General features: G+C 37.8%; 1 long non-coding RNA gene across 1 annotated transcript in view; it reads left to right on the top strand.

Annotated features, from left to right (window-relative positions):
- The window catches only part of LOC149916144 (uncharacterized), a 76427-nt gene that overhangs the window by 45739 nt on the left and 17750 nt on the right, over window positions 1-12938 (top strand). The window contains exon 5 of the long non-coding RNA XR_016470773.1: window positions 11884-12067. This is a non-coding gene — a long non-coding RNA (uncharacterized LOC149916144). The remainder of the gene's footprint in view (window positions 1-11883; window positions 12068-12938) is intronic.

Below are 12938 nucleotides of genomic sequence, written 5' to 3'. Positions count from 1 at the left end.
GAGACAGCGTGGAAACAGGAGCAGCCTTCTGTATTTTTTCAAGATCATATCCTTTTATCTTTAATGGGAGATTCTTAACACGTTTCTCAGCCATCTGACAAATAATACTAACAAAATAACATAGAATTCCGGGGCCTGGGAGATCCAAGCAGGAACCCCAGCTCTATAGCTAAAAGAAAGCAGGGGCAGAATTCCCTAATGATTTGCATGGGAGCTGTGTCTGCATTTGTATGGACATTTTGTTTCATTAAAAACTGTGGTTTTGTTCTGATTTTCAGAAAATAAATGAATGGAATTAATTGTATTTATCTATATGAAGATATGTATCATCTGCATAGTGTCTGTACTTACAGAGCGGAACCTGAGGTGGCCTCTGGCAATGCAGGGCCACTCTGCTTTAAAATGCCTTCTCCAGGACAGTCTGCATACAGGGAGATGGAACCAAGGCTGCATGGCTCTGCCAGCTCACCTGAAGCATGGCTGTCTGGGACTTGGGTGAGCAAGTTTGCCAGGCAGTGAGAATTTGTATAGTGGAGCAGGTGGTTAAGTCAGTTCTAAAAGTGCTTTTAAATTACACTGGAGATCCAAAATCCAGATTCCAGCCTGCATCTGACTTATGTTTGCCATAGCTTTAGGGAGAGAAGCTGCAAAAGTAGCTGTGGGTTCAGGCTAAACCTGAAGGACCAAGTAAAGCACTTGGCCAGGCAAGGCTCCTTTCAGCCACTGTGTGTCCTGGAGATTGAGAATGGAAGTGATGAAAGCCTTTTCAGAAGGAAAATCTACCCCAATTGGATCCAAGCTATGACTACCTTCCATCTATAGTTTGGTTTAACACAGCCACTGAGCAAGTAAGAATGCAGGTGTCATTGTGTTTATTGTATGTGTAGTGGAGCAAATATATAAAAGAAGTCTGCAGAAGAAGGTTAATTGTAGTTAATGCAAAGACTTCAAGGTGCTGGATAAAAAGATGATAATATTTTAGCATTTCCCTGGACTTTCCATAAAATAAAACAGGTTCCCATTTCTTTAGCCCAGCTTTGGCACCCTTCATTTTGGAGGTGTCTCGAGTTCATAGGAGTTCTGTGACCTAAGAACTTGCATGCTGTAATGCTGCAAAAGGCAAGTTCAATTCTTCTTAGCAAACTAAAACAAGGAGGAAAAGGTTACGAGGTTAAAAAAATCAGAAAGCCATCTTTGATTTAATTTCTTTGATATCTTCAGAAAAAAAAGCACAACAGTGTATAATCCTTCATCTCCATGATGTAGCCCATGTGAACATTCCCTTTCAGTTCACGTTCATCATGTTACTTCTGAAAGTATTTCCAGCGCTGCAGTGTAGGTAAACATTGCTATTAACAGCAAAGAGGATAATAGATATGTCAAGCATAGACCATCCACATTAACTTTGAATTTTCTAGCTTTTGATACAGTGTTTATAACGTTCTTATCATGTTGCTATCTGAGCATCATGCAAAAACTATAAGTTTGTGTTCATTTCTTGTTAAAAATACTTAATGAAAATCTACACAAAGCACATTGTTTAGCCAGGAGATCGGAATATTTTCCTTTTCATCAGTTGTATTCTCTTGGGTCCCTCAGTCCCAAATGTCTCTCGAGAGAACGAACACCAGAGGGTTTAGATTTGTGTTAATTATTTGAGACTTTCAAAAACCTCTCTTATTTACTTGGTAAATGTGTATTTTCCTTAGAGTTTTTAAATTATTATTATTATTATTGTTGCAATATTTTAATTATTCCTACAATTCTTCACACAATAGGTTCTCTCGTTACTGTGTGTCTGGGTGCTATTGGTCTCCTAAAGCAAATGTTTATTCTTTTTTTAAATTTCTCTTTTAAATAAAAGAGCTCACATTTTAGTCCTAATTCAGGCATTTGGCTCTTTTGAAGCACAGGAGAGTAGTCAGCCAGTTGGATTACCCACATGGCCACAGGCAGGTCTGCCGTGCTCTTGCCATCTCTGCTTCTAGTCTTGTTCTAGTGTGGTTATGCAGGTTCCAAATCGCTGTTGGCATGTGTCCAGTTGTGTGGCTCCACAGACAAGAACAGCTGTCTGCACCAGACTACCTACACTTGTCCTAAGCCACATCTGTAGCTATACAGCATCCACTACTGCCTTAACTGCTAATATTGGCCCATCTGCAATATTTGACATAATGTCAAAAATAGATCTTGTCATGCCTTGACTGCCTTTTGGGTTTGCCTGAGTGGCAGTCATGGCAATACATTGGCAATACATTTGACAGAAAGAGGGAAGACTTCTAAGGAAAACTGGAAGTAAACTCCATCATGATTTCAAACTGAGCACTGTGTGGCCATATGCAACACAAGCCAGGTAGTAAATATAAGTGCTCCTTTCTTGAGTCTAGAGCAAACATTTAGATGTGATTATAATGGAAACTCCTGTTCACTCTATTTCTTTTCTAGTTTAGTTCCTAGAGTTCACAGGATTCCCTCTTGCCGTATGAGTAGGGATATACTGACACAATTTATGTGGGTGTTTCAGTATGCCCATGTATCTTCCACAGATCCCTCTTTATTTTGATTTTTGAATCTCTTCTGACACTATGCAAGAAAAAGGTTCTGTTGATTGTACAAATCTTGCTGGATGTTCTTGCGTATCGTTTTTTGGTTTCTAATCTAAGAACTTACATGTGTTCAATTCTTTTATTGAATTTGTCTAACAGCTGTTTCAAGCATTTTCCATCTTGCTAGCAAAAAGGTGCTTGTGAATTGTAGAAATGTACTTTAAGAACTTCTAAACAAAAATACCATTAAACAGAAGCTGATTCTGTAAACAGATCCACCACAAAGTATCTGAAAACTAGCAGTAGCTGTGTAATGGGCCCCTAATAAGGACATATGCCCCTAATAAGGCATAAGTATGCTTATTCTAGACGTTCACTTGCACTTTTGTAAGCCCCAGGTTATTTTTTCACTGCATTACAGAAATATTCTGCTTCCTCTCTAAACAAGCTGGTCAGCTTCTAAAGGCATATTGGCCTTTTAGGCTCCTGGACAGTGCTAAGTACTTTACCCTGATATAACCAGTATCTCCATGCTGGTGTGGCAGTGTGGATGTATGCCTGATATATCAACGGAAAAACTTTGTTCTGCTCATCATCTTTGTTCTGTTATGTTAATGTAGAATCCTGCAGCTGGGGAATGTTTGAAAGTTTCTGAATTTACTAAGACATCTATTTCCTATGGTTTCTACTGACTTAATTTATTTAGTGACTAATTCCCTCTACTCTAGCCCACAACAACACAAAGCAACATGTTTCTAAGAATACTTGGGAGAGTCCCAAGCTAGTCAAAGGACTAGCTTTTTCATATTCTGTCTCTAAAACAGTTTAGAACTTTGTCATAGCAGTAGTATCAAACCTTTCTGCAGCTCATTTGTACTGTAATAAATATTATAGTCTACTCTTGAAGTTACTGAAATTGTTAATTTTATCCTCTTTGGTCTTTTGTATATATAACCACAAAAGTGATAGCCACAGCAGAAGTTTCTCTCTAATACTTAGCTGTCTCAGAAACCAATTTCTATAAGAAATGGTGTCTGTGCGTTAATGCTATTATTAATTTACAAATTATAGAGAAAGGCAAGACTATAAAAATATGTATATTTTCAGCTACTTTTATAAACAGTATCCAAGTTCAATTCATAATTATGATTGTTACCGTGAGTTTATTAATCCTTGTCTGTTTGAAAACACTTGCAAATATCTGTAGTTTTTCAAATTTTAGTGTGGAGTACTGTTTGTCCAACACCAGCACATGAGTGTGAATTTCAGTTAGCTAGTTGCCATTGTCAAATGTTAAAAACTAGAGTGCGACCAATTAGAAAGCAAATAAATAAACAAACAAACAAATAAATAACTAAATCCATACTTTAGGGACATTTCTTGGTAGCAAAATCCAGGCAAACTCATCTTGTTCAGTTGTGCTTGTGACCCTTTGCTTCTTCTTGGTATTTGCCAACATTGGTTCTTGGGGAGTTGTGTGGTAGGCTAAATCAGAAAACCTACCCAGCTGAAATGCCCTCTTTTTCCTTCCCCTAGTTTGTCTTTATCAATAAACCCTTCACTTTTTCCTTCCTGCTGCAATTCTTACCTTTGCTACCTGTAAATTCCCATAATCCCCAGTCTCCTCTTTTATTCTTCCCTGTCTCTTCAGACAGATCAGCTCCCTGAACTTGTTCGCTGCATAGCTGTGCCAGCATAACACTGGCTTGGAGGGAGAATGAGCAGCTGGAATGGGGAACATCAAGCCATTGAGGCATGCTGCTGCCTAGTATGAAGCCACAGTCATAGGTGACTCTACATAAATAGAAAATTCCCCCTAATTAACAATTTTGAACCAACAATATGCCAAGAATTTTTTCCCAAACAAAATCGTAAGTGCTAAGAAACTGTGAATATGTGTCAGGCTTCAGGATCTGTTTCTAAGTTACCTGTGAAGGGGAAAACATGAGAGAAATTAACAAGAGTTATTCACAATGAATTATTTGATCCTCCGTAGTCACGGTTATTTATACGTTGCAATCACTAAAGGAAATGAAAAACATTTTGTGTTCCTTTTCCAAGTGCATGGGCTGTGTATCTGGCTTGCTAAAACGTAAAACTAAAAATCCCAAACTGTTGCAGATTAAAAGGATTTGCTGGTTTAGTAGTTGGGCAAGTGCTACAGGAATGACGAACATTGTGAAATACCATCGGTTGTTTTTGTAACAGCTGCTCAAGATATTGCCTAAAGGTTTGGACTTCTAGTGAGCCTGGAAGTACTTAATGGAGAGTGAGAGGAGACAGAAAAACAAAAAAGAAAAAAGTAAAAAGATGTTTGGAAATTCGTTGGATATTGACACCTGGTCTGTTGATCTCTTAGAAAGGGTGGGGAAGGTGGATATAGCAAAGATATTTATAAAAGAAAAAAAAAGGGTAATATTTTTTCTTTCATAAAAGATGAATGCTACCAAAAAATCAAAATCTGTCAAACACAGATTTTTTCTGTGCCGGTCTCTCTAGACAGTTTGGGAGTGCCACCAGAGGTACAGCTTGTTTTGCTTTAGAATATTGTATAATTCAGCAAAACATGGATTTGTAAATATAACTGTGTCTTTTTCGTATAATTTTGTGTTATTAGAATTTTCGTAGTTTCTTTTCTGTAGCCTGATATCCGACTATTCCTGTCTCCCTAGTTTCTTCCAATAATCTCTTCTTCCAGTAATCTCTGATGACTAAAATTTTTCTCTCCATATCCATAAATTTCTTTAATCTCTTTTATACTTCGCTCTCTTCAGCTGTCCTTAAACAGGGAAACCATGTTTATGGAGACTGGCATCATTTCCTCCAAGAGCAATAATGGAGTAGAGAAGATATATTTCCACTGTTCAGAAGCATTAGGAAGTGGTGGGCATCCTGGATGAGGGTACTGTGTAATGGGCTTTTGAATATATTGGAACACTGTAGTCACATTCTCTGAGATAGAAGCAATCTCATCTTTCTGATCTTTCCCTTGTTACTAGCAACAGCATGAGAAAAAAAGTGCCCTAAGCCCCAGAATACTTCTGCTTGTTTTGGTGAGTCTACATATGACACCATCATTATTTGTTTTGCTTGCAACTGAACCTTCTCTAAGAACTATACAGACAGACCAAAATTAACCAATTTGACGACTTTTTCTATACTCACTTTTTTTCCCCCCAAAGAGTAACTTCCTCAGACTCAACTAATAGAACAACAAAAAAAAAAGAACAAGAAAAAAATGTATTTTATTTTCTGTCCCCTAATTCTCTGTTTTATTAACCTGGAAATGGGAAGCTCACCGCCACTTTGCTGTTCAATATTAACTAGCATGAAGTTGGTAAGAAAGTGAGTTAATTGAATGAGGGCTGCAGCTGAGCTGAGTAACGTAACACACCTACTTGTACTGTTCATTAGACTTCTTGGTGCAAAGGTAGTTTTTGCCCAAATGGTATGTATATGTTAATCTTACTTCACAGAAATGTGGGAAGAAAGATAAAGGACTTCTGTGTAACTGAACTGCTTCATAGATGCTAGAGTCCTGAAGAATTGTCTTAAAATTATATTCTCTGGCTCTATCACATCTTAAATTGTATTACAGGAAATTCATCTTGAATTTCATTACTCCCAAGTTGGTATACATCTGTTACATAGGTAAGTTAGGTCTGAGTACACATAATTGACTACAAGGGCATTGCTCATTTTCATGTCTCATATAAACACTTCCCATTTTCTCCTCGCTTCAAATGCAGAAACCCTTGAAAGAATAAAAATCAGTTCTCACCCACCCTTTGGTTCTTGTGACACTAGCTAATACCTCAGTCAATCAGTGTGGTGCTGTAATGGAAGAATTGTTTAGACTGGAAACTCCCTCTACTATCAGAAAGAGACTGCAAATCTGACACCACACTTCCTGCATTTGTTGGTGCAGAGAGAAGATTCCATGGTGGTCTCTGTTATGTGGGAGGAGGAAGAGTTGTAGTGATGAAATGTCAGTGATGGGACTGCAGTGAGGTACAGCCAGCTATTTTATTCTGGCTGGCAGACTGGAGAGGCAGCCTCTCTGAGTACATGTATGATGAAACAGGATGTTTCTCACTGTGGGGGGGGGTGGGTTAAAGTACAGGTGGAAGTATGTTAAGAGGGAATTATGTGGCATGGGATAAGATCTACTTCTGTATGCAAAAGATACAGAGTGAGTCAGAGTTTGGCTATTAAATGGATATATATGGGATAGGAACAGTATAAGCTCTGTGACTTTATGGAAGTTTGAGTAAAGCAGTTTAGTTAATTAAGAGCATTTAAGACATCTAGGATGTGAAGTGAGAACAGCCAGAGACTGTGAAAATATAGTGTGGTTACATGGGAAGATAAGAAGTATCCTGAAAAGCATGAAGTATGAAGGAGAGAAAATGAGCATGCCCATCAGCTGCATTGTATATGGAGAGAGAACAAGGATGGCATTAGAGCAAAGGGGCTAACTGAGGAACAGTGAGCAGAGGAAAGGTTAGAAACAGTCAGCATCCATGGCATGTGGTGTTGGACCAGGGAACCAGGTGTGCCTTATGGTTGAACAGAATGAGCACAGTGTGTTTATACCTGCTGAGGAATAGTATGGAAACCCTCTGAAGCTGGAGCAGAGACTTTATTCAGCGTTTTCCACATGAAAAATGAGTGGCGTTGCCGCAGCTGCATTCTTGTTGCATCACTCTCCCTCATTGTATATTATCCCAAACTGCAGATAACCAACGATTTCCATCTGATTGATTTACACATTAGACATTTACTCTGCTTATACTCCTATTCTAAAATATGCAACAACATTGTTCCTGGCCAGCTGCAAGACTTGGTGAAAATTTCAGTGCTTGCATGTGGTGATTTCTATTTCTTGTATCAGCCTTCTTAGGTAGCGGCAGGAAGCAGGATCTCCAAAACCTGTCAAAGCTATCACTCTTCTAGTTCAAATGTTGACAGGTCTTGGTAAAGCACACTTTGAACATGTCTGTTCTCTGTCACTGCCATGAGTGTAAAGTATGAATCCAAAATCACAATGATTTTAGAAGCAGACAGTATGGGCTGCAAAAGCCTGATCCTGTTAACACTTCCTTGGATAAGTATTTTAAAAGGGATATTTTTGTGCTAGTATTTTTGAGGGTATTTCATGTTTCTGATCCCGATTCTCATTTCTTTTGGATGTCTCGATTCTTATCTTGATTCTTCAAATATTCTTCATTTTTCTTGTGGCTTACTCAGTCTACTTGCTTAAGTTTTCAAGCCTTTTGCTAAAGATGCTGCCACAGCGTGTCTAGATATCCAATAATGCGATCAATCGCTTCTCACCTTCCACTGAGCTGAATGCCAAAGTCACAACAGATGTTGTCTGAAGGAAAGCAATGCCATTTATTATCACGCTGGACGTTAAAGATAGAACCATATTTATTGTAAGAAGAATCTGATGAAGAAGCTCTTGAATGCTAATGCTGTCCTGTAAAAACCTGTGCTATAGAGGCTGTTGACAACAATGGTAAGCAATTACTGATTTGACTGTGTAGTAAAGCACTTGAAGCAAAAGGTAAGCCAAAAATAACGTTGATTTTGCACTCTTCTGGCACTCTGTACACTGTTCCTTATAGGCATATTACAAAAATCTGTGCTGTTTCTTTACTTGTGCTTCTGAGTATTTGTAGTTGACTGACTTTTACCATATCTTCTTATGGTGAGAAGAAATTGATAGCTCATGAACGACCAAAGGAAGTGAGTTTCTGTTTGGCTGAGGAAGCAAGATTCTGTCATTCACCGTCTCGCAGGGTGGGTTTTTCAAACTAGGCCCAGTGATCTATCACAGTAGGTTAGTAAATACAAACATTTACATTTAACACAGCCAATACTAGAATTTAACGAACAGGAATAATGTCTATCCATGACAAAGCTGCATTTTTTGAGTTTCCAGAGTTCTGCGTAACTTGTTTCTGATATTGCTGAGCTGTTGTTCCCTATAGCTGGATGTATTCACTGTGAACATGCTAATGATCAGATTTAGTTCACTCAGTTTTTGGAAAGGGGGCAAATTTAATTTAACTTTGAATTTTCAGAGCACATTGCTTCAGGTACTGGGATAATTTTGCTCTGTAGGCAGTATACTCATAGGACAATTTTGTTGAAAGGAGCTGAGATTTGCCTGGAAGTTTAAAGGATCTTTTACCCTACTGTCCATTCCAGTCTGAAGTTTTAAAGCATTTTCATTGCGGCTGTCTGTCTAGGCACCAAGTTTGAAATTCATCCTGGCCACAGCAAGAAGCAAGCTAATGTCTATATTAAATTATTTAACATCGGATTTGTTGATAATAGCATTGCCATTGTTACTAAAATGTTACTGTTGAATCCAAGTATCTATTGCATTACAGGTTCTGCATATGGAATATTTCTCTCTTCATGTATAATGCTGACTTTTCACAAACAAGATTGAAGGAAGTATAGTGGTGTTTCTTTGCCATTTTCTCTAAATTGCCTTAAAATTTAAATTAGATTGAATGTAAGCACGAAAAGAGTATCAATAGCATGTAAGCTTCTAGTGGGTAAGCAAATCTGGATATTCTGTTATGTTCAGGTGCTTACCTCTTACAAGATGATGGCATAAGTCAATTTTCAGTTCCTTTGATAGAGTAATGTTTCCCTAATGGAACTATGGAACAACATTAGACAGATTTCTCAACACCTCCCAGAAGGCTGTATAAAACATAGTTTCCAATGATAGTCTCCTCCAGTTTTTAATACTCTCTCTTTTTTCTGTAGTAATCATAATCTATATACAGTGTTTTCTCCTCTTTACAGACTGATAATGAGTGAATGTTCATGTGGTCTGTTACACAACACTAAGCTCTTATTTCACTGTCTGCAGTTATGTTCAGTAAGTACAATATGAACATCATCTCAATTAACAGAGTACCTTTAGGGCTTTTCTTAGCCAACTATTCTAGCACGCTTGTCCATACTGTCATCAGCACCTAATCAACTAATGATGGCTGAAAATGAGGAAGGCCAATCCCAATAAATCCGAAGGATAGTAATTTTTCTCTTTTAATGCCCTTCTCCCTCCTTCTTCCTTCTTCCTACGGCACATTGCAGTAAATTAATGTCATAGTGGTTATTACAGTAGCGCTGCTATGGCAAGTATTCAAGCAACGATTCTCAAATATTTTACCTCAGCATTTATTTGTCCATAAAATAAAATAAGATTTATTACAGTACTCTCTGGTTTGAGGACTGCATGGACAGCAGCTGTGACAACTCCTTATCTCCAGTACAGGTAAAGATATAGGGATGTTTCCCTGAAGCTAAAGAGAAACAAAAAATACAGAAGTCAGTCAACAAAGCAGTGTTACACACAAATTGGCAAAATAAATAAATATAAGCATGAAAAAAATCTTTTTATCTAACATGAGGCCTAAGAAAAATCGTTCAGTAATTTTGTCCTTGAAGGTTCTCTGTAAATTAAAGGGATATTCATTGCTTTGGAGATTGTTGTGTCCAAATCAGATATAGGATTTTGAGACTGAAAGATGGAAAGATAAATGTGAGAAATTATTGTTGCAAACCCTATTCAGAGAGGGCAGAGGAGAAGGAATTACAAATAGAAAAAAAAGATCTTTGTCAATAAAATTTAACAGAGGCTTATGGCGAGTGTTGTTCACTTAAAAAACAAATGGTTTTGACTGTTTGAAAGGCTTCACCTTGCAGAAAATGCTCCCAGATAACAACACATCAGTTCTGAAGCCAACCCTGTGGCGATATGACCGCTGGCATAGAGATATTCATATTTTCAGCTATATGTAAATTTCTGTGTGTCATTAACATCTCTGAGTTCTGTAATTAGGTCTCTCCTGATCTGGATATAGTTTCTGTACATTATGAGCATGTAACCCTCTCTAGGGAAGAAGGCCAGCCTTACAGGGTTTTCCCTTTCTTTTCCACAGTTTTGCTCTTATCTTTAGCAAGGACATCCTAGCAACTGCTTCTTCAAGGTTACAGTGAGATTCCTGTGGCAAGTGTGAAAGGCCATAAAGCATTATCAATATTTGGCAGCACAAGTCTCTCCCAGTATACCATAGTTGGAGCAGCTCCTTCCTGTGTAGACACAGTACTTTTCTCTACCTGGCACTCCTCATTTTAAATAAATTCTCTCAGTATTTGCATTCCACAAATTGCTCTCCAATTTCCAATCGTAGTTATGATTTTATTTTTGCATCTGTTTTTTAGTAGAAGAAACAGATATTCTTACAATGCAAAGCAGGTATGTAAGAACGTGGAATGTTCCTTTCTGAACAAATATTATTTAATTAAATGAAACATAACGTATAAATGAAAATGTTTTTCCTTCTGTTCATCTCTTCAGTGGTAAGCATCAGAGAGTGCAACTACAAAGAGAAAAGTGGGTTATTAAAGGATGTCTGCATTTGGGTTAATTTGTTCAGAAGACCTTTTCTTGCGGTGTTACATCCAAGAAATGCTGCCCTCAGTATAAGCAGGTTCTTGTTCTATGGCCTGACTATTTTCTGATTTTTACTGAATGTGGTTTCTGCTTGGGTATAACAGAATATTGGATAATGAAGATAGAAAACCAATAAAGAGGAAAAAAAATGTACAGAATCGCTTAGAAAGAATTCTGTGTGTAATTACTTGCATTTTTGCTAACTACTGTATAAACAACACTTTTAACAAGGCAAATTGGAAACTTGAAGACAAATCTGCTTTGGGATATAGCCTCAATTTATTACACAATGATAACTGAAAACTTTGTTTCTGCTGCGTTGCAGTCAATTTCCACTGAGCTCACATTCTGAATGTGTGATTAATCATATGAGCACCCGGGTTGCCAATAAATACCAAAACCTTAAAACTATAACAACTTGCTCATTTTGTGCGGTCATTCCAAATAGCTAAACAACCAGAAATTGTCAATGTACACCAAGATCAATGCTCCAGGGTCTCTACATAAGATTGATTTCACTCTCTGAGGATTTCATCTCTCTCATCAACAAAAACATTTTGTCCTCCCTAAATAATCCAATCGAATGCCATCCTCCTGTGGAACAGTGAAAGGTTTAAATTGTTTGGATTAATCTCTGCTTTGAGGTGGCCTGGAAAGTCTCTGCAACTTTGTCAAATATAGCCTGGAGGGAGAACTGCTGGGCTTTGATATGTGCTAAAAATAAACAAATAAGAAGAGAGTATAATAGTCATGTTGTGCTTAAAATACAGTATATGTGGGAGAAAATGCATTTAAAGCTCCTCCTCCTAATGCAGGAAATATACAATTGTTGATGTATTTCTTATTTCTAAGGGCCTTCAAACTCCTCTCTCTTGCTAATGGGAAAAGATAATGGAAGCCACATGGACAGATTCAGAGGGAGAGGATAAGGGGACCAGGAGAAGCCCACAGAGATCTTTCCTAAAGGATGAGTGAGATGAAACTGAAGGAATTAACACCCACTGCCTTCTCCCTTCTGTGGACAGTGAATACACAGGTAAGCCGTAATGGAAATATGCAGATTAGCTCAGATTCTCTGCCTATATCTCCTTCAGAGGATAATTTTTCACATTTGCATTTGGGAAAGACCAAGCAAAACGGTTCAACATGAGCTTTGCAAGCAGTAGGATAAGTTACAGACAGACAATATGACAGACCACAGATAACTGCATTCCACAATTTTTGTCCATTATGCAAAACAGCCCTTCCCAATCTGCATAAATCATTGTAAATTGGATGAATGGTGATTTTATGATCTTTATCCAATGTTTTTTGGAAGGAAGGAACCAGGATCTTAATCAATTTACTATTTGCTATAATTGGGGTGCAGTAAGTAGATCAAATTCTATCCCATTTGAAATTGCCTGATTTCTCTTCCAAATGTTTGGTTCATCAGGAGGTGTTGGCTAAGAGCTCTGGTGACTTGCACCCCTGTCCCCACAGCAAAGGATGAGAGTCAAACTCCACATCAACTGTGGACGTTGAAAACATTTGGAGGCATCAGTCTCCAGGCACGTGAGCAGGCAGGCCCATCTGGTAAACTGTAATTCCTGGAATTTTATGCTTCATTTCCAAAACAGGTAGATTAGTGTCAATCTTAGTAGACTTTCAGGATTGGATGAACAATTGATGCTTAAATAACTAAACGATTACTAAATGAAGGCCACACAAGCCAAGCATGATTTGCTTCTGTCTTGGACTGATACTAGCTCAGAAATGTTGAAAGATCAGTGCTGAAATCCTATGTAATATAGATTTTTAATAAGTGGAATAATTTTGAATTAGGCTAGAGTTAAGGTTATCTTGGTGTCAAAGATCAACACCAAAACAGTAAATTAATTGTCTTTGAAGGAACTGAATATTTATAA

Source organism: Phasianus colchicus, chromosome 13 (genome assembly GCF_987193195.1).
Source record: "Phasianus colchicus chromosome 13, bPhaCol1.hap1.1, whole genome shotgun sequence".
NCBI classification, from domain to species: Eukaryota; Metazoa; Chordata; class Aves; order Galliformes; family Phasianidae; genus Phasianus; species Phasianus colchicus.
Note: the sequence above shows the minus strand (reverse complement) of the source record. Positions and strands in the feature narration are given on the sequence as shown.